Source organism: Aythya marila, assembly GCF_965140915.1.
Source record: "Aythya marila genome assembly, chromosome: 3".
Lineage (NCBI taxonomy): Eukaryota > Metazoa > Chordata > Aves > Anseriformes > Anatidae > Aythya > Aythya marila.
The window spans coordinates 81,677,984-81,698,915 of record NC_139044.1 but is presented as its reverse complement, the minus strand read 5'-3'; the positions used below and the strand labels follow the sequence as shown (position 1 = coordinate 81,698,915).

The 20,932-nt window shown below is 39.0% G+C and overlaps 1 long non-coding RNA gene across 1 annotated transcript; it reads right to left on the bottom strand.

Moving 5' to 3' along the window:
* Positions 1-12,552: 12,552 nt before the first annotated feature.
* On the bottom strand, positions 12,553-19,970 carry LOC309876069. Its single transcript, XR_014317116.1, has 3 exons — positions 19,676-19,970; positions 13,267-13,525; positions 12,553-12,968 (listed from the first exon to the last, which is right to left on the bottom strand). It is a non-coding gene; the product is annotated as an uncharacterized lncRNA (long non-coding RNA).
* Positions 19,971-20,932: the final 962 nt, after the last annotated feature.

Genomic DNA, 20,932 nt, shown 5'->3' with positions numbered 1-20,932 from the left:
GCAGCCCTGGCTGTCAGCAGTGGTGTCTTCCCCAGCCACTATACTATGTGCTTGGGTGCAACCTGGCTGCAGCCTGGCTGGCAAGGCCCCAACAGGATCAGTATTATCAGCTCAAAGCTGTTTCTTATAATATCTGTCATGCACATAACAGTTTCAAAGAAAAATTTATGTCTGGAAACTTCTGCATCCCCACTAGCCTTAGAAAGTTAAATCCCTTAGTGCTCAATCCAGATGCCCTTAGGTCAACCAGAAGACTCCTGTTGGCCATAGTAAGGACTGAACTGATAGTGGTGCTTGCTGCCAAGAGCAGCATTCTCTTCAACAGCTGCTGGGTAGCCTGGAAGCTTTCAATCATGAGAAATAACGGGAAGCTGTAACGTTGTGTGCCATAAGAAGCCCCAGGAATTTGTTTAGGAAAAGAAAGCTGAGGAGATATATATATATATATATATATATATATATATATATATATATATATATATATATATATATATATAATCCTTTGTTTTAATCTTCAGGTATCATAACAGATTAATTATGACTTGCAATATTTACTTTTTTTTTCCCAGCAAAGTTCTTTTGTGAAGCTTTTTTGTATATAATCAGTTAGAGTCTGCCCTTTTTCCCCCACTTAACCGCTCTCCTTCCTATTAAAATGCATTAAAAATATATCCTGTACTGAGCTGTTGTTTCATCTCAAGGTAGGGTACTTCAGTGACTTGGAAAGTATTATATCTCACTGGTTTTATGGCAGTATCTAGCTCTCACAGAGATGTGGTTCCTAGTCACCCAGCTTTCTTTGGATTATTGCATGCAGCTAAAGCTTGTTATTGTAGGAAAAATGAAACATCCTTGTCAAACTGCAGCTTGGAGCTTAAAAGATCCTGAGGAGAGTCACAGCCTAACACTGTTCCCATAGCTCACATTATCAGATGCATATCAAGTTTTCTGAGATCCAATTCTATTGTTACCCTTATCCTGCATTAAACAAACGGAAAAAAAACATCCAGACCTGCCTTGAGAACTGGGGCTGAGGAGAAGTGAAGGTAGCAAAGGCTATCTGCAGAAAATTTGGTAACAAATTGACAGCAAATATTAAAATATTAGCAAAAATTAAAATTTTAGCTAGGCCTCAATGGAAAGTGAAATGGTATCATAACGCGTTAAGCACATTATAATTGCTTTTATGCTCTTATTTCCCTCTTTAGACATAGGTCTCCAGTTAAACCACAATTTCAGGACATACCACAACCTCCTCACTTGGAGAAGAGGGCTGGTTCACTATTGGAGCTGGAGGGCAACAAAGGAGTGTGCCCTTCTATCAGAAAATTTGAATGCAAAGATTCAACTCTACTGCTCTGCCCAAAACAAATTTATTTTGACTCTTGGCATTCTGCTTTTCCGTTGCTAACAGTAGATATATTGACAGACAGAGACAGATAGAATATATACCAAAGATAAATATATTTCTCATGTATTGCTGTTTTTGAAAAGACAGTTTTCAAACACCCCTATAAAGACTGATTATCATAGAATAAGCAAAATTTGAATTCAGTGGCAATTAAAAGTCAAATTACAATACACAGATTCATAACCCACCTACAGCTCTGTGGTTCTGGCCACATCTGGCTGTTCGTGCTCAAATTAGAAAACGTGCTCTAAGCCTGAGACACGGTAAGAGGAAGCTTAATGCTGTTTGCCATAGGGTAGCAAACATGCCTCAGTTCATAGCTCTCAAGGTGCATTTGAAGTCTTGCTGTGGAAATATTTCTCTGGCTTACAGCCAACAACAGAATGAATGGTGAAGCACATGTCCTTCTCCTTGGACAACTGTATTAATAATGGGGTCTTCTTGTTACCTTTCCACAAGACATGTTTGAACACCATACCCTGTTATTAGGTCTGTACAACTTTCAGATCAGAACTGGCTGGACAGCCTAAAGGACAGAAAACATTATATTGAAGTCTAGTTTGTATCCATTTAGAAAAAGATGTACTTGTAAGATTCATCATGTTCCTGGACATTTTATGCAGACAATATCTGACGTGATGTATAATCAAGTATGTGGAAAGAGGAAGAAATTTAACATAAGAGCTCATCTGTAGACTAGTATGAATTATTCCTTTTTCTCATGTCTCTTTAATTCTTTTTCTTTTTTTCTTTTTTTGAAAATGTAATTGTTGTCTGGGAAATCTGACTCCAGTTAGCCACCTGCCAAGTACTGACTCGCATCTGTGTACAAGATGTTCCCAGCTCTTCTGCATGCATCTGTATCTATTTGCTGAACATATCGGATCAGCTGCTTTTTGCATGCACAGAAAGAAAGAATAAAGAGCCCCCAGCATAACCACAACCTATGGTTTCTTTCTCTGCCTCCTAATTGCTCTATGCTTATCTCTCCATTCCCCTTGACTGGTGACAAAACTGATCACTGTGTCTCAGAAGCATTGCCTTGGACTCCCAGGTACAACTAAATCAAGTGGCAAACGTCCAGTCCTTGGTTTAGATATGTTGTAGTCTGCTATGACTACATAGTGTCTTGATAACAAGCTGGCTAAAACGGCTCAGTTCCCATTCCTCAATTATCAGGTTAGAGTATTTCTCCAGTGATAGCAGTGTTCAAATATAACAGCATTCATGGCATCGGCCTGGCATTGATGCTGCCTTCACTGAGTGACATGTGGACACACCTGAAATGAATCTGAACTCTTTCATGGGGGGAGAGCAGCATGTACACATGTGCATCACTCATAAATCATTGTTTAGATTGGCTTTGTCCCCTAAATTTGGTTCAATCTTCTGTCAGGGACCTGAGTGCACCTGAAGGATACTGTAGGGGGAAGACAAAGACGGCAGAGAATCACTGCCCTGAGTAAGGCAGTCACTGCACCCGGAGCCCTAACATCTACCACTGGATAAGAGTCAAGCAACCTCTCTTACACATTAAGCCACCCCATCCATAAACTATGCAGACTAGGGAAGAAATTCCTCTAGTAGCTTGCAATTTGCTTCCTGTCAGTCCATTGCTGGTCTACCTGTTGGTTATTCTTGCATTATAGCACTCTCAAGGAAATCTGAAGTTACACTTTCCTGACTCAAATCCATTTAATTTGGTGAGCTGCAAAAGACCCTGGAATTTTCTGGAAGCTAGAAATAGCTGGAAATAGCATGTTATAAGCCTTCTTCTAATAGCAATTGAGAGTTCATTTTATCTTGTGTTGCATCTGAGGAGGTTATTTTCACCAGTATGAAAATCTATCATATTGGTCTCCAATAATTTTCTTTAATTATCAATCTATAGAAACAAGATATTTAAATGAAAAGAAAATGACCAAAGAAAAACACTTGGGCTCCTTTATTCTGCCAAATAATAAAGTTTTTTCCAGAAGAAAAAACTTCAACTCATTGCAACAAAAGAAAATACAGCACAAACTCCTTTACAAGTCAAGTGAAAAGCTATGTACAGTATTTAGTCATATTTTTATTCTTTGTGTCATAGCAGATCCTACCTGTATATTATGTACATGACATGTGATTTGGTGTTCATAATGTGTGTTCATAGTTTGTTAACACTCTTCAATATCTCACTTTGAGAAGCAAAAATGCAAGAGGTTATGCTCCTGCAGCCTTGTGGAAATAACAGTTCTGGCAGGGAACAGAAGCACTGCCAAACTGTGTTATCTGATTGTCTAGTCTTCCTTCTACCCACCTTTCTGTGAAGAGGAATGCTCAGAGTTGCACTGTACAACCAAAAACCAAACTCTTTTACTTTTCAGAGAAATTTATATTTAGACAATATGGGACAGGAGGCCATATTCTCTCTTCAGTGTATTGATGCCCATCTGGTTGTTCAGCAGATATGGGAGGGGTCATTATGGTTGTGACTGTGTTGAAAAAGCAATTACTATGTAGGTATGTATCACACTGTCTAAAGCCTGCCTTTCTCAGTGTTTTTGAAATTTGGGCTTCTCAAATGATTCAAAGGGTAGAACAGTGAAAGCAGAGAAGAATGGAAAAATGAGAGAAAACAGTCTGATGTGTCTTGAAGAACAACATGAGCCTCTGGCTGTTACTAAATCCACTGATGCCATTTGGCAGAGGGTAGCCACATAATGATTCTACAACACACACGACTGCTTCAGAACACCTTCACATTGCTTTCATAGTGCTGTGTTTCAACAGAGTGCAGAGTATTCCTTGTTTAGTTCTACCATGGTCATCAGATCTAGCTATTTCAATAGGAAAAAGCTTCCTAAAGGAGCAAAATCTATTCCCATTATGTTAAGAGTAGATGTAGGAACATTGTTGACACACACACACACACACACACACAAAAACAAACAAACAAAAAAACCACCCTTCTCTGAAAGCAGCATCTACTAGAAACTAGCAAGCAAAGAGAGTAAAATATGAAATTCAACCTGGACAAAGATCTCACAAGTGCAAAGATCCACTGAGGGAGACTTTGGAAATCATTATGAGAATGAAGAAGACAAAGTGAAGCAACTGAGTTGATGATGCCTGAAACTAGGCATCATAATGACATTATGATAGCATTATAATGGCAGTGATAGCTTTATTAGTGGTGTTTGTTTCTGTTTGTTTGGTTGTTTGTTTTTATATTCCTGAATATAACCTACATGACCTCGAGGAAGTATTCCAGGATGTTAGTAATAGTCTTATTACCTGTTGGGACTGCTTGCACTTACCATGCAATTCCTGCTGTACCACCGATCAGCAATCCTATTCTTATCTCATCAGCTGCCCAGCTTTCAACAGCAGCTCCAGTGGTGACATGGCTTGAACTGCTGCTGTGTGCCTTGGAGATAAAAAAAGAACACCCTATCTGACTCACTGAGTTAATATCTATTAGCTCTGCCAACACTGTGTTCAGTGTCTGGGAAGCTGATATAGTAAATTTCTGCCCATATTGGTAATGGCAATGATTCACTGAAGCAGTTTTAAAGATGTTAGGATCATGTAACAGGATTAGGATTTCTATAACTGGCAAAAGAAATAGGGATTTAAACTGCTATAAATTATCCCTGAAATCTTTCTTTTGCCTTGGCTTTCTTTTCCATATTTACTTGGATTTCTGTTTCCAAAGTTCTTTTGTTGTTCCCTTTCTTTTAATTTCCTTCTTTATTTCTTTCTTTAATTTTCCTTCTTTTCTAATTCCTTCTTTTTCCTTCCTTCCTTCCTTCCTTCCTTCCTTCCTTCCTTCCTTCCTTCCTTCCTTCCTTCCTTCCTTCCTTCCTTCCTTCCTTTTCCTTCCTTTCTTCCTTTTTCTTTCTTTCTTTCTTTCTTTCTTTCTTTCTTTCTTTCTTTCTTTCTTTCTTTCTCCCTCTCTCTCCCTCTCTCTTTCTTCCTTTCTCTCTTTCTCTCTCTCTCTCTTTCTTTCAGCACAAACTGAGATACAAGAAATATGTTGATTACACTATGAACCTTTGGTTTTTAACCTGTTGATATTGTACTTCTGGGAGCCTGCAGTTCCACTTTTGCTAATGCAACTCTGAAAAAGTTTGGACCCTGCAGCTATCACGGAACATACCTATACCTATCCCCCTTCTTGAGAACTCATATTACTTTGCTAATGACTGACACCACAGAAGTAACTGGTGTCTAGAAATCTTGTAAGAGATGTGAAGCTACAAGATAGAACAGAAACTCAGAAGAATTAAAGTTGCAGGGTTCAGGCACAGGAAACAAATATAATGCATCTATTTTGGATGGGCCTGAGGGAAGGAAGGAGTCTGAAGGGCAAAAGACAATGTAGGCATGGCGGTGAACTAAAATGAAATGTAAGTGTACCAGGGAGGTGGCAGAAGAGTCTTCACTGAGCAGCTGTCACAGGACCACTAGAAACTGAACTCCTATGGCCCTCCCTGGGAAAGCAGAACTTTTTAAGAGGGATGGGTCCAGGAAATCTGTCCTTCACCACTTGTTCCCCTACCTTTCTCCCAGCAATAGCTCTGAGTATCAAGCAGACACAACAGCAAAACTTGTTAATGCCAAGAGCCTAGATGTGTCAAAAACACAAAACAAAATGAGTCACAACAGGAACATAACTAATTCTAATTGCATATGTAGGAATACTGTTTACATCTGATCCATTTTCCAGATTTATAATTTGTTTTAACCAGAAATCTTACTGGAAAAGCAGAAGGAATCTCTATCCCACTTTCTTGCTTTTGCCCTTCCAGCTATGAGATAATAATCACATTGCATCTTTTCTTTCTCCTTCCACTTGTTCTCAGAAGTTTTAGTCTTCTTATTTTCTGACCACCACACATTTTCCATCTGTAGAATCAACATAATAAAACACCTCTGTACAAAGTTGAACTTTTTCTTCTTCTTGTTACTAGTATTCTATTTTTTACACCAAGTTGCCTGTTGTTCGCATAGTGTCCGGACTTCTATTTTTTCCGCTTAACTAGTGCTATGCGCAGTTCTCTTCCGTGTTTTCATCTTCCCCTCTTTTCAAGGCTTCCTCAGAGCTTCATGTGGTTGTTCATGTTGCTGCCATCATCCCCACCAAGAGGAATAGTGTGTACTTGCCAGAATTGGAAACAGAAAGCTGCAAATGGACCAAGAGTTGTTATTTCCTGTCTCCAGATACAGGTCTTGCATTGAGGATATAGATACTTTACTTTCATGATACTTTGCAACAGTGATCATGAAGTATGTGGAGCTCCAAGAATGAGTCATCAGTGGTGTCTATCTAGTGTTCACTAATTCCCACTATTGTTATCCATAGTTCTACCTTCAGCAGTACTTCTGAATATTAGTGCTACAGTTGGCTATAAAATCATTTCTTAACCTGCCCAGGCAGAATTTTCTTGACTTGTATGAGGCTGGAGATCCAGACCTCTTCCTAAGATGCATTTCTTCCAAGTGAAAACCCCAAAATATATGTTTATAAGAGCCTCCTAATATTTTTTACAAAAAAATAGGCAGAAAGGACCAAAACAAATTATGGAGCTTGGTTCATTCGAGGTGGCTTAACAGCAACAGACAAGACCAATGTCTCAGCAACAACGTACCACCTTGGACTGTAATCAGTACATAGCATTCTTCAAATATTGAAACAGGACAGTGTTTAGATCCTAGGTTTGCTCAAAAATACTGGAATGAAACAAAAAAATGCATTAGAAGAAAATAGTTGGCTACCACTTACATGTCGTCTGTTTGTTTGGAGCTGGGAGAAAAAACGTTACTAGAAGCTGTTGTGAGACTTCTCTAATTATACTGAAAGGGATAGATTGAAGCCCAGGTTAGTTAGATGTAACTATTGCCCACTAACTATAAAAAGGTGTACATTTGTGGCTTTTTTTTTGCAAAAAGTACCTTGTGGCTTCAGTGAGGAACTGGAAAACCTCCTCACCTTGGCGCATCCATGACATCTGGCGCTCCACACTTTTTTCCCACGTGTTATTTTCACTTTTGGCCATGTAATCAAACCTTGTAAAACTCAAAACTCAAAAAAAAAAAAAAAAAAAAAGTCCTAAAGATGCGAAGAACATGCAGTACCAAATAATATTTGAGGCTGGTGTGGTAGAAGAAGAAAATGAATCAACAATTTGTGAATTACAGGTTTGACACCAATGGGGGAAAATGCTGTAAAACACTTCATACCCTCAAATATTCACTATTTCCCTGTCTTTGCATGGGGCCAAGTTCTTGAGCTCTATATGCATCTACTCATTACAGCTCAACAGCCTCAAATGCCAGTGCAGAATGACATTGACCAGTTCCTTTTTAAGTAACTTTACAGGAAAGCCTGAATGTTTGCAGATTAACTCAAGGCTAATCACTGAACTTCCTCAGTGACGGAAAAAATGTTGGTCACGCTTACCTTTTTTTTTTTTTTTCAGTGGGGGAGGGGATGAGGGAAGACGAAAAACATTTGATTTGGCTTGAAGTAAAAGTGCATACTTCACACATATTTCTAACCAACCCCCCAAAACAGTCCCTGGCTTTGAACATGTTGAACAGGAAGCCATTTAGTGTTGGAATGCTTGCTTTGCCAGTCCAAGAAACACACATTCTTATTACTCCTGGGCTATCTAAAAACGTTCAGGGTGAAAAAGTTTAATTTATATGTAAAACCTTGTTTCCTGTTTTGTTTTTTTTCCCCTTGTGTGCCAAGTCTGTTTTTTAAACTGTGATAGGAAACACATTTCCCTTTTTCTCCCTTTCGTCTCACTTTATTTACCCAGCTGTATATTTCACTTCAATTTATAGCTTATACTCTTACCTGGCTTAAAGTCCAAAGACAGAATGAGAAAGAGGGAAAGATGGATGTTGTGTTTTCTTGGTTACTGAGGCCAGGGAAGAATCTGGGTGGAGGTAAAGCTGCCTTTATATCAATATCAAGGGAGTGGTGGATGGAGACTTTACTTTCAGGATGGTCTACAGTATATGTTCAAGAAAGGTGAGGAAGAGGGCACAAGGAAAGAAGAGGCAATGCTGAGCAGTTTTCCCCCATTACTGAATGAACTTCTGCAAGTTTGCACTCTATTTACCTTCTCCAAATGAGATAGTTTTGCTCAGTTTGGAACTACTTGCACATAGAAGCATGAGCAGCTTCTTAAGTTAAAGTAAAATAAAATAAAATAATTAAAACAAAATATAAATAAAATAAAATAATAAATAGTTTACAGATCTTTGGTGCGCCTAGTATAGATAGGTCCATATGCATGTACTCTGCGAGAGAATTAACTCCCCAAAGAGGAAGAAAAGCCTTCCTGAACAAGGACTATTCAGGAACAGTCATTCAAAAGGAATGGGCATTCAAAAACGAAATTGTGCACAGCTATTAAGTTTTCTACAATTAAAACCCAACCATTATGCACATAACTATGCATGTCTATCACACCTAAAGGGGACTACCAGGTCCACTACATTTCTGTAGTTCATTTCTGAAATTTTTAAGACTACAACAGCCTTTGAAATGGTTTGAGGCTTTTCTTTTCTTGCTGTCTCAACATCTTGATATTACCCAGTTAAAACATAATAATAATAAAAATAATAATAATAATAATAGAGAGAGACAATGCACCAAAAAGAAGCCTGAGACTGTGGCCTTTCCCATGTGCTGCCCTGTGTATGAAACGATGCCAAAATGCCACTCCTCTGTTTTGCACTACTCTGCCTCAAGAGGTCAAAGTATTTACATGAATAACCTCCAATTTAGAGTTTGGTATAAATGCAAATGATTTCTTCCACATCTGCAGGAGATCTTTTGCTTCTCTATACCTCTAGTACTAAGAAAACCTGAGATTTCAATAAAGTAGCTGGTGTACCTACAAAATCTCTTCAGAGAAATCCCCATTTCTTCAGTGATGTGGTTGGGACACACAGGCTGCAGAGCACCTATACCTGCAGGAGAAGAACCCCTGACCCCGACGTGGCATTGCTGCTATAGTGTCAAGTATGTGAATGAAGAGATTTGTCCACATTTCTACCAGTATTCCCAGACATACTGACTGGCACACACCAACTGGAGTTGGGACAGAATCCTCAGGGCTATGGGGAATGCAGAAATAATTGAAAAAAGATGTGGCATTTGTAGCATTTTTTCCATTTTCCCTTAGGTCTGTGAGTGGTTGCTTCCTATAGGCTGGCATACTCTAGGAAGCGGTGTGCTGAGGAGGCTCTGCTGTGTGCTGGCCACAGCAGGTCAAGAGCTTGAGGTCTTCTTATTTATTTATTCATTTATTTATTTATCTGAAGAACAAAAACAGAAAATAAAATTGTTCCTCCTCTCCTGCCAGCACCACACAATCATTGCTAGAGAGTCCCTGGAACAAAGTTCACACTGGTTTGAAGAACCATTCTACTTTTTCTCTCTATAGGGATTTTGGACTCAGGGAAGAAAGAAGGTCTAATACTTCTCTGCATATCACCTTGCTCAAGAAGGAAAATTGCTGAGTTCAGTTATTGACTTTTGGATATTGAAAATTCTCGCCCATCCTCTAGTCAGCAGAATAAAAGGGTCTTCCATGGTCTGTCAGAACACTTGCAAAACCAAGTTTAATTGGACTTTTTCTGACTAAATGATAAGAAAGAAAGAAAGAAAGAAAGAAAGAAAGAAAGAAAGAAAGAAAGAAAGAAAGAAAGAAAGAAAGAAAGAAAGAAAGAAAGAGAGAAAGAGAGAAAGAGAGAAAGAGAGAAAGAGAGAAAGAGAGAAAGAGAGAAAGAGAGAAAGAGAGAAAGAGAGAAAGAGAGAAAGAAAGAAAGAAAGAAAGAAAGAAAGAAAGAAAGAAAGAGAGAAAGAAAGAGAGAAAGAAAGAGAGAAAGAAAGAGAGAAAGAAAGGAAGGAAGGAAGGAAGGAAGGAAGGAAGGAAGGAAGGAAGGAAGGAAGGAAGGAAGGAAGGAAGGAAGGAAGGAAGGAAGGAAGGAAGGAAGGAAGGAAGAGAGAAGAAGGTATATTGTGCACTATTTTGAGGGCTGGATGCTAACAACCAGCAGTAAATGTATTTCAGTGGTAATTGAATTCAAGAATTATGGTAGAGCAAACCGCTATTTGGAGCCTGGCTGTGACATATTATTACAATGAGGAATTGGCAGAAGTAGAATGAACTTCTTATCCAACTACTGTGCTTTTCATCCATCATCCCTTTTGTTGTCTGAATAATTATATTTTTTTCTACTTAGGTGTTCCTCAGTCTTCTGGGAATCCTTAAGTACAGCTCTATTTCTTCTCTGTTTTGTGAACTCTATTTCGTTTATGCAGCACCAGCTACATATTGGTCCATATTGGGACAGGCCTTCCATGAGGGATTAATCCTACAACAGGTAGCATGGAGTGACTTGCATACATACTCTCCAGGGCTGCACTGTGCAGCAACTCTCCTGCTGTCTTCTCTGGAATACACAGAAAAACACCGTGGCCCTAAGACACAATTCTTGTATATCATGGCCTTTCAGAACATTTCAGCCTGCTTCTTTGGTGTCACCATAGCATATCAAATTAATGCACACCATGCATTAATTTTCATTATACCAGACATGGTATAAGTCTGTTTGAGCATACCCAAGGGCATGACTTTTCTGGAATAACAGGGGAAAATAGCATAGAGCTGAGCTGGTGGTTTCTGGAAGCAAATGCTCCCCAGAATAACTTGTGGGTTTAATCTCAGAAAGACTAGATTTATTCCAAAGGGATGCCTGGAACCCTGTTATCAACAGAAAAATAAATAAATAAATAAATACAAATGACCAGAGGTCCAGAGCCTGAAAACAAGCTGGGCACCTAAGTGAGAGTGAGAGCACCTGCAGTTCTGGCATTTCTATCTAACCTGTAACTCCCTCAACTCTTTTTCCTAATTAGCCACAGGTGATCCTGCAAATGACAACTGAGCACATCCCTACCCACTGAGAAGCTCTGAGTGATTCTTGAAAGTTTCCAAAAGGTTAGATTATTCAGGAGAGAGAATGTCTGCTTGTGCTTCCACCTACATTCCTTCAGCTTCTGACCTGTATGAAAATGAAAAGTACTTTAAAAAATAACTTCTTTCCAAACTTTTTTTTATTTTTTTATTTTTTTTTTAACAAACAACAACAACAAAACCCACAGATGATTAGAATTTGGGATGGGAAAGACTTCCTCTCAATAGCTCTTATTTTATCCCAACAGAGTCATTCCAACCTTTGTAACTACTGTGCAAGCGGGATGAAGAGCTGGCATCCTCCAGCTGCCTCCTCTTATCAGTGGGGAATGAGGGCCCAGGAGCAATGCTCTGACAGGCTTCCTGCTGTCTCAGTTGCATTAGCTTTGGCCCAACACTTTCAAAAACATTAAGGGCATGACTCTATGCTCAGCAAAGTTGTGGGTAACCATCCTGTTGATTTCACAGAATCACAGAATTATCTAGGTTGGAAGAGACCTCAAGATCATCAAGCCCAACTTCTGACCTAACACTAACCAGTCCTCCACTAAACCATGTTGCTAAGATTTCCATATTTGTTTGGTCTGAGTCAAAATGCACAATTCCTATGAAAGTCTTTGGAGTTTTCACAAAGCAATATCTGGAGAAACAGTGCCCAGAAAGGTTTATGGAGGCTCCATAGAACAGTCTAATGAAACAGAAGGTAAGTCTTCCCAGGCTGCAAGTGGAAGCAGGTGGTCACACTTGGCCTTTGGGAGTCACTTAACACCAGCTAAGGTGTAAAGCCCATACACTTACCCAGGAGTAGGTGTTAGTTGATAAAACCTAGCAAACAATAATCCACATTTAATGGTTAATGGTTTTGCCTAGCTGATACTAGAAAACCTACTGATAAGGGTTTAAAAATCCTGTCAAGCTCTTTGTAAGCTTCCTCAACCAAATGGTTTAGACTAATTATTTCTGTGTTGGCATGAGCCTAGGAAAAGCTGCTTTTATATCAATTGTTATGAAAGTCTGAAAATTTAGCAACTCTCTTGCATGCACCAACTTAATTCGTGTCTGATCTGTGAATCCTGGCATACAGCCTGCCACCTCCAGGAGCTATGTCTCTTATTGAACTAATCCAAAGACTAGCTGTCCACTGAAAAACAAAATACACCTTCCCAAATCCTAATGTTATTTTTTCCCCAATATGCCTTCCTTAAAGTTGACCGTATAATGCAGTATGAAGCACTGAAGAATTTTCTAATTCTGTATAACTCTCTGTGACTGTAAGTCATCTTCAGTCTTACAGATATCTTAATAGAAAAATAGAAGGTTTATTTTTTCTGTTTCTGAATTAAATAACTGCAGGCATTTAATGAGACCTCCCATACACACTGGGATGGTGGAATTATTATAATAGTTTCATGAAGATGATTTTCAGCTATTTTCTGTTCCCTGACAAATTCAAATAGACTGACAAAGATGATCTTTGTTTGTTCTTCAGGTATTTGTGGCATCCCTGTCCATGGCAGAGGGGTTGAAAGTGGATGATCTTCAAGGTTCCTTCCAACCCAAGCTGTTCTCTGATTCTATGAAGGAATATAGCAGAAATTTTTTATTGCTGCAGGTTTAAGACTAAATCACAGTAACTAACATATATTCTGTCTCTTTCTGACTCTTGAACTTCCAAGTAAACAGAGATTAAATTATAAAATATTCTATGTAATAGCTGCACTGTCTGATCTAACTCAATAAACTGAATTATGTAAATACTCAAACATTAATAAAGATGAAGCTGAAACGAAAAGATCTGTGAAATTACAAAAAAAAAAAAAAAAAAAAAAAAAAGCAATCCAAGGTATTGAAAAAATCCAATCTATAACTTACTCTGTGCTTAAGCTGTTGGTAAATTTTGTGTCAATGTCCTCCTAAACTGTAGAAGAAGTAAGTCTTCCAAAATACCTAGAATGGAGCCTCCAACCTGTCTTCCAGCAGCAAGGCATGGTAAAGCACACACAAGTTGTCATGGACAGATATTTGTGTAAAACAGCTCTTAGTATCTGTTCCAGAAGTCAATACCCCAGTTAGGAATTTTCACATGAAATCTAATTTCTGTCTTTGCTGAGAATTAAGTGGATCTCTTGTCCTGTTCCCAAAGAGAAAAGAAGGGAAAATGCTCACTGTTCTTTTCATAACAACATTTTATATATTGAAGGATTATGTTAATGTGTCGTGTCTTAGTCTTCCGTTTTCTAGACAAAACAAAACCAGTTCCTTTACCTTCTCTTTTAGGTCATATTTTCTAAACTTAAAATTTTTACTCTCTTCTGAAATCTCTTGCCAAAAAAATTGTTTCATTATTGTAACTAGGAGCCAAGCAGAGTAACATATTTGCCTCTCTTATCTTGCCATCTTAAAAATCACATTCCTCTTAATGTAAATCACAGCTTAAATGTTTGTTGTTTTGTTGTTATTTGGTTAACCTTTTCAACCTTTTCATCCTTTTTTTTTTTTTTTTTTTCATTGACATTGTAAATGCATCCTATTCTCATCCATACTTGCTTTGTATTGTACCAGCTAAAAGTCCCCCCAGATCCTTTTAACCTTTTGGAAAGTGCTGAATCTGTGGGTAATTTTCATGTAGCTGTGGTTCTCTGACTTGTTCCCTGTGACCTTGAATTTCAACATAAGTTGCACGTCAGCACAGCCAAGTCCTCACAAACAAGTTGCTATGCTCATCTGACCCTAACCTACTGAAAGATGCCCACTGCCTTTTTCCGCAACAGGACCCCTTAGGCCTATTTCTACCCTCACACTTAGTATGCTGCCAAAACCACATTTGCCTCCCTGCATCCAAAAAATGCTGCACTCAGCCATTCTGGGGTGGATGAGCTCAGATGGCACAAAGCACCTAAGGACACTGCAGTACAGTGAGGCAAGAGGATAACCTGGGATGAATGGTTAAATAGTTTTTTAAGTAGCTTAATTATTTCTCACTCATCCGTGTAGTAAATTATTGTAACTCGTTGCATGAAGACAGTGGTGGAACATTCAGTGGCCACAATCACTAACCAAAGTCTTGGTGAACAAAGATGTAGCTGAGCCAATACCAGTGATTTCTTTCTGTGTAAAACATGGGAAAAATAATGTACTTCAATGTTACCTTATTTCCCTGTGGTGGAAAACCAACAAAGTATTATTGGGTGTGTAACTTTTAAATGTATTTTTTTTCTTTTCTGCCAATGTTGTGGGAAGAGTAAGTAGCTTTCAAAGAATCTGGGTCATTAACTTCATTTTCCTCAAATCCCAAAACAGACTTTTTCAATTCTAGTAAAATTATCTTCATTTTTCAAACCTTACTTTATCTGTATGGCTGGTAATTCCCTCAGCTCTGTGTTTCACTAAAAATAAGATTACTTTTATACAGTTAGTATAAAGACATTAGTATGTCTGCAAGAAAAATAGACTTTAGTTATTAATGTATCTATGGAAATTATGTTAATGTAGCTTACTGCATCACCTCTACATCAGTAGTAATTTACATTAATAATTAGAAATGGAAGTTGTGACTAGATTCTGAACAAGAGAAAGTGGTTTTTGATTTGAACCCAAAGGACTAAGAGGCATTTCCATTAATTTTGGATGAACTGTCAAAAAAAACAAAATTAAAACCGATACTGTATAATTTCCTTTGCTCCCTCAAACACTGGATGTTGGTATTATTCCATCCCAATTTTTCAAGAGTTTTTTTTTTTTTTCTACTATATGTAATAATGATGACACTCCTTTTTTCAAGAAGATTTTATATTTTGCATGAGTGAGTATGTGCATGCAGATGTGGAAAATTTCATGCGCATAGTGTGAGACTGGGTTTCTGTCTGAATCAGTCTGTGCTTTATGACGAATTCTACCTTTAGAGATTTCTCTGAGTATCCTCAGTTTCTTTCTAGAACCTAACTCATTCTCTCAAAAAGCACCAGGTATAAATCCAAGAAACTAGTGTCTTTCTGTTAAACCCTTGACTGTTTCCCATAAGTAATATTTTGGGAAACAGGCCTTGATAAACATTTTAGTTTTCTCTGAGTTCTGTGTGTGTCTGTATATATATATATGCAAATATGGGTATATTAATGAGTTCATTGTTTATTAAGGTGAAAAAAAAAAAAATCAATGAATTTGTATATTAATGATCTTGTTTATTCTTATTTCTTTTTGACTTGTGATCCTGGTAGGAATTGGGTTTCTTTAATGTTTTATTTATAGTTAATGCAAACATTACAATTTTCATTGTATTTGCATCAACTCATCCTGCAGAAGTCCTGTAAGTCTCAAAATAAATAGTTTTCTGTGTGTTGTCAAAACTCTATTTAAAACCAGTTAACATTTAAGTGTGGTTCACGTTTACTGTCTTTCAGTGACTTCCCATCACTTGTGCTCAGTTTAGAAGTAAAAGGATGTTGGTGGTTTTAGCAGAATGTAAGGCAGGGTTCTTCCTGGTTCATGTATCATCACCTTTAAACCAGCCTCAGTTTCACTATGGTATTAGTGTAGAAAATTAGGGACATCTTGAGAAGCACAAATGCCAGGAAAGCACCACAAGGTGCAAATCATTTATAATAACCAGACATATTATTTGTGATGGGGTAAGTGGCAGTGCACAAAGGATAAAATGACTAGTGTTTCCTTATCAACCACACACGTAGTCCCTGGGATTGAAAGATAAACAGTATTTTAGCTGTAAATGGATTAAAGTTTTTTTTAAGCCATGTCCTGTTTTCAGAAGACAAAAACCATGGTGTATACCAGCATTTTTAGAGAAACACTGCAGAAGGAAGTTAAATTTTGGTGTAGCAATAAACACACTGGTTGAGAGAAACACTTCATGAGTACCTACTATTATCTACCAAATACAATAAATCTGTCCCTGGTAATGCACTTCACAGTTGTTTTTCTTTTGTGAATACATATATCATTAACCATTACTATATTTGTCTGTGTTAATGTAATGTATCCAGGTTTTAATATCTTGAGGTTTCCTAGAAAACACTGAGGTGAGAATAGGTAAAGTAGTTTCAATGAAATAAAAGACCTTTGCCTTTTCTTAGAATCAGTACTGTCCACAGCTTGCCTTGCTTTCTGAAATATTAGGTTGGTCTTTTTTACAAATGTTTTTCTATGCTTTTGTGCTTCTAGACCTGGGATAGACATGGAGATAAATGTTAACAGTACAAAAGAAAAGCTGAAAATTTGGTAGTGCCAACTGAAACCAGAAATATTGGATATATGACAAGAAAGTCTTATATCATTTCCAGTTCAATTTTGCACTATCAAGATGTTTGAGTCATTTAGATAAGGTCTGTATAGAAGTCTGGGCACTCTGATGTGTGTCTGAACTGAAAACACAAATTAAAATGAAGATGCCAATGTTTTGGGACAAAACTATTTGGCCACTGGGTAAGTTAAAATGTTATAGGAAGAATATTCTAAAAACTCCAGTATCCAGATGTTGTAGAAAACTGTGGTTGTTTGAAATTCCATCATCAATCAGCTTTTTGCTAAATGGATGAATAAACTCCGAATGTGAAAAAAATCTCATGAAGGCAGTCTCTGTCCCTCATCTATTGATGAGCTACCGAAATATAGGTAACATATTATAAGAAAAAGTCCTGATTGAGGCTCCAAGGGGATAGACTGATGCTTAGCTAGGAGTCTTTCTAGTGACCTTGTTGAATTTTGGATCAGCCAGAGAAGTCAGTTTATGTGTATATTTGAAGATCAATTCTATATTATTTTCTCCCCCTTTTCCTTTGAGGAGGGAGTGAGAAAGCAGTTTTGGTGGAGTTCAGCTGTCCAGCAGGGTAAAATCACTGCAACACTATGACTTAGGATCTGCAAAAATACAGAGTAATAGATCGGAGAGAAGGACAAATGTGATAGCAAGTAAGTTAGATGAAACTAGTACATTTTTACGGTTGCAGTTAAGAGTTGTTAAGCAAATGGCAATTGAAAATTTTCATCTTTCTGATATGGGAATGCAGATGTTTTATGGCTGTTGAAAGACAGGCCTTATAAACCACACTGTCAAGTATGAGCATTCAGTTTTTACTTTAATTTTCCCAGCATTCTATCTTTCCACAGGAACAGTACATGTATAATGTTTCTTAGAGGGGTATGTTTCACAATGGCTGCTTAGGTGCCTGAGCATGTCAGAAGACATGCCATTTCTCACAACTTGCTACATATCTCCTACCTGAAGTGAAACTTTAGTCCATTTTTACATCTCAGACTTGAATAAGGAGGAGACATGCATGATGCACTGTTAGGACTCAACTCAGCAGCATATGATTTATTATTCCCAAACACCCACAGAAATGTGAGGCATGTGTTGCATGCTTGAAGGTATGGTAAGGTCTGATTATCAGTCTGCCTTTATTCTGAGTAAAAACATATTATACACCAAGATTATCAGCAAGATTATCCAGATTTTGCACACAATTTTTAAAATAGACCTCTGGTGTTTCTTTCTTCTTCCAATTAAATTCTTACACTGGGAAAACGTGGTGACCCACCTACTTCTCCCCTTCTTGCTGCAGTAAGATAAAAGATGGCAATAGATTGTAGAGCAAGATGAAGTGGAGAAGAGAAGCCCATTCTCCTGTCCCATAACAAGCAGCATCTAGCCAGCACTGCCTCTGCAGATCTTTTCTTCAGGTGACTCAGTCTCCCACATTGCCTGTGATCCTTGAAAAAGGGCTCACGCCAACTAACCGTCCAGATAATGCTGCAAATTCCAGGCTAATCAGGGAAATTGCCTATTCACTTGAACAACAGCCACAGGCCTGGGAGACGCCAGCCTCCAACTGCAGTCATGCCTTGGCTCATTAGTCCTATGTGCCCCTGAAACTCAACTGTCAAAGGGGTGTTGAGCACACAAAGCACTGGGCAGCATCTGAATTAAATTCCTGCGTGGAACCAAAAATAGAACACTTTGAGCCCCTTCTCTGTTGTGAAGAAAAAATGCCTGGACAAAGAAAAAATGCTTTTCTTGGTATTATTTAATGTGTTTTTCTGTCTAAAAAGCTAAAGATTTTTGGCCTCAAGGGGTGCTAGCCTGTTACCTTAGAGACTGTTTCTTTTAGAGGCAGTGGAGTGGCAGAGGGCATGCCTTTGCTGCTTACCTTGGCAACCATGAATTGCTAAATGCTATTCCCATGAATGCAAGCCTTTCACTGCCATTAGCGCTTGCCCACAGGTATAAACATTCCTTCATGAAAAGGTCCAGGGGAATGTACACTACGTCGATAAAAATCAAGACGACAAACAAAAGCATATTATATAACGGAGCAGTTATATAAAATTAGATTTTAAAACAAGACGTGTCTTTAATGACATTGATCCTGGACGCGGTCAAATTTCCTGTTCCATTTATATTCCCTACAGCCATACCAAGCAGTGGCAACAGGGAAGGGAAGAAAGTGAGAAAGCTCGACAGGATATTCTTGTTTCTGTAATTGCAAAATGGAAGACCACTGCGTCTGTACTCAGAATAAACGTGCTGGATGGCCTCACAGGAATAGCACAACTCCAGCAGTCTCACTGCCTGGCACTCAGGCAGATGGACATGGGAGGAAAGTAGAGCTCCTTGGGGCCGTTCAGTGTCACCAGTTCCCCCCGCTCACAGGGATTCTTTATGGTCTAGCTGGGCAAACACTACAGGCAAAATTCTCGACGTGTTTACCTGTATAAAGCCCTTGTGCTGCAAAAACAAGAGATTTGTTGTATTCTTCCTCTAAATGAAGCTGTTGAGCGTGGAGGAATTAAGTCCTAAACTTAATTCCCCCCCTCCTCCTCCCCTCAGTCTCCATTTTGTACACTGATGTTTTTTAAAGAACAACATTTCTATGCCATTATCAAGTCAATTCACTTTCTCAGGTCTCATCAGATAGGACTTCCAATAAAAAAATAAATAAATAAAACCATCTGGTTTGGTTAGATTGTAGTGAAGTGTATTTTAGCAGTAGAAATCTCTTGGGAAAAGATGTCTTGGGACACCACTGTGAGACTTTCCTCTAAATGCCGGTCAACAGGGAGCCAGAAACCAACTAATAGCTCCCATGGGCTGAAAAGCCCAGAGCTCAGCAAAGCGTGAGGACACTATGGTCTTGATATGCCTATACAGCAGCAAATTTGTGCAATGATGTTGTGCTATTGTCAGGCAGCCTGGAGAAGGTTCATCCCGCCTTGGGAAAATCCACGTAGACGCAGTGCTTAGCACCGCACAGAGAAGTCTCCCTACCTTGCATCACACAGCCAGCAGTCAAATGGGCTCTTGAAAGCTGACCGTGATGCAAGGGCAGAAGGAGCAGGCTCTGGATGGCTGCTCCAGAGCAGCGCAGCCTTGAAGAGCTTCAGCATCACTGCTGAATGGTGATCAATGCAGTGGTCAAACCTATTGGAAAATAATGTGAGGCTTTCCTGAAAACAAAACAAAACAAAGAAAATACAAAACAACCAAACAGAACTGTTCACCAATACATCTCCAGCATGCAGATTTTAAAGCCAGATTTTAAAGGAGGGCTTTGGAAGGGCTGGCCAGGTATCTGCAAAGCTTCTGCCCCAGCATCTCCTCTTACCCTCATACCTCCTGATGTAGCCTCCTCCCCCACACACCTGGCATCAAGTGCTTTCAACCAGCACATAGCACGCTGTGAGCACCAGCCGACGACCCAGCCTCCTCTCCTACTGCAGCGGTACAAGCTCAATGCTGCTAATCAGTTAGTGCTGGAGCTTTGGGATTCTGCTGGTTTCACTGGGGAACAGCTGTCCTCTACGTTCTAGTAGCACTGTTGATCGTTGTGCCACTTTTACCCTTGTAAGAATGGGATCTTTACAAATGTACTTAAGTGCTTCTGTTATCCCACCATTTTTTCTGCTACTATATTTACACAGGCTTTTACTACAATTTTGTTAGGGCCAGAAAAGGTTGAATCTTCAGTCAAATCAGCAGACCAAACATTCCTGGTGCATCATTAAGAGAATGAGGAACCACTTCCTTCATCTTTTAGAAGAAGAGTAAATTTTTCAGAAATGCTGATATGGAAATACGTGGAACAGAAATGCCCAAAGCCAGGGCCATGATGCTGTAAGAGGAAACAGGTGTGGTGCTGCCCTGCTGGCCATGAAGCTGCTGGGTGTCACAGCAGACAGCAGTGCTCTCAGGACCTGGCTGAGCCTCGGCCGCTGCAGTGTGCCATGGGAGCATTGCAACGGGGGCAGAGCTCTCGTCCGGCTGCTGCCCTGAGGTCTGCCACACAAGGCAGACCTGTGGGCTGGATCTGCTGTTGGGTCTCAGGGACATTCAGGGGTGTTGTCAGGGTCCAAAAACCTCATCCTAAAGAGATTTCTTATGAAAATGCAACCTGGAAAACTTGAAGAGCACAGGACTTACTCCTGCTTGAATTCAAGTCATCCAAGAGATTACTTGTATCCATCTGCATGCACATAAATCTAACCAACACAGGCCATGCCAGACAGGAAGAAATAGACACTAACA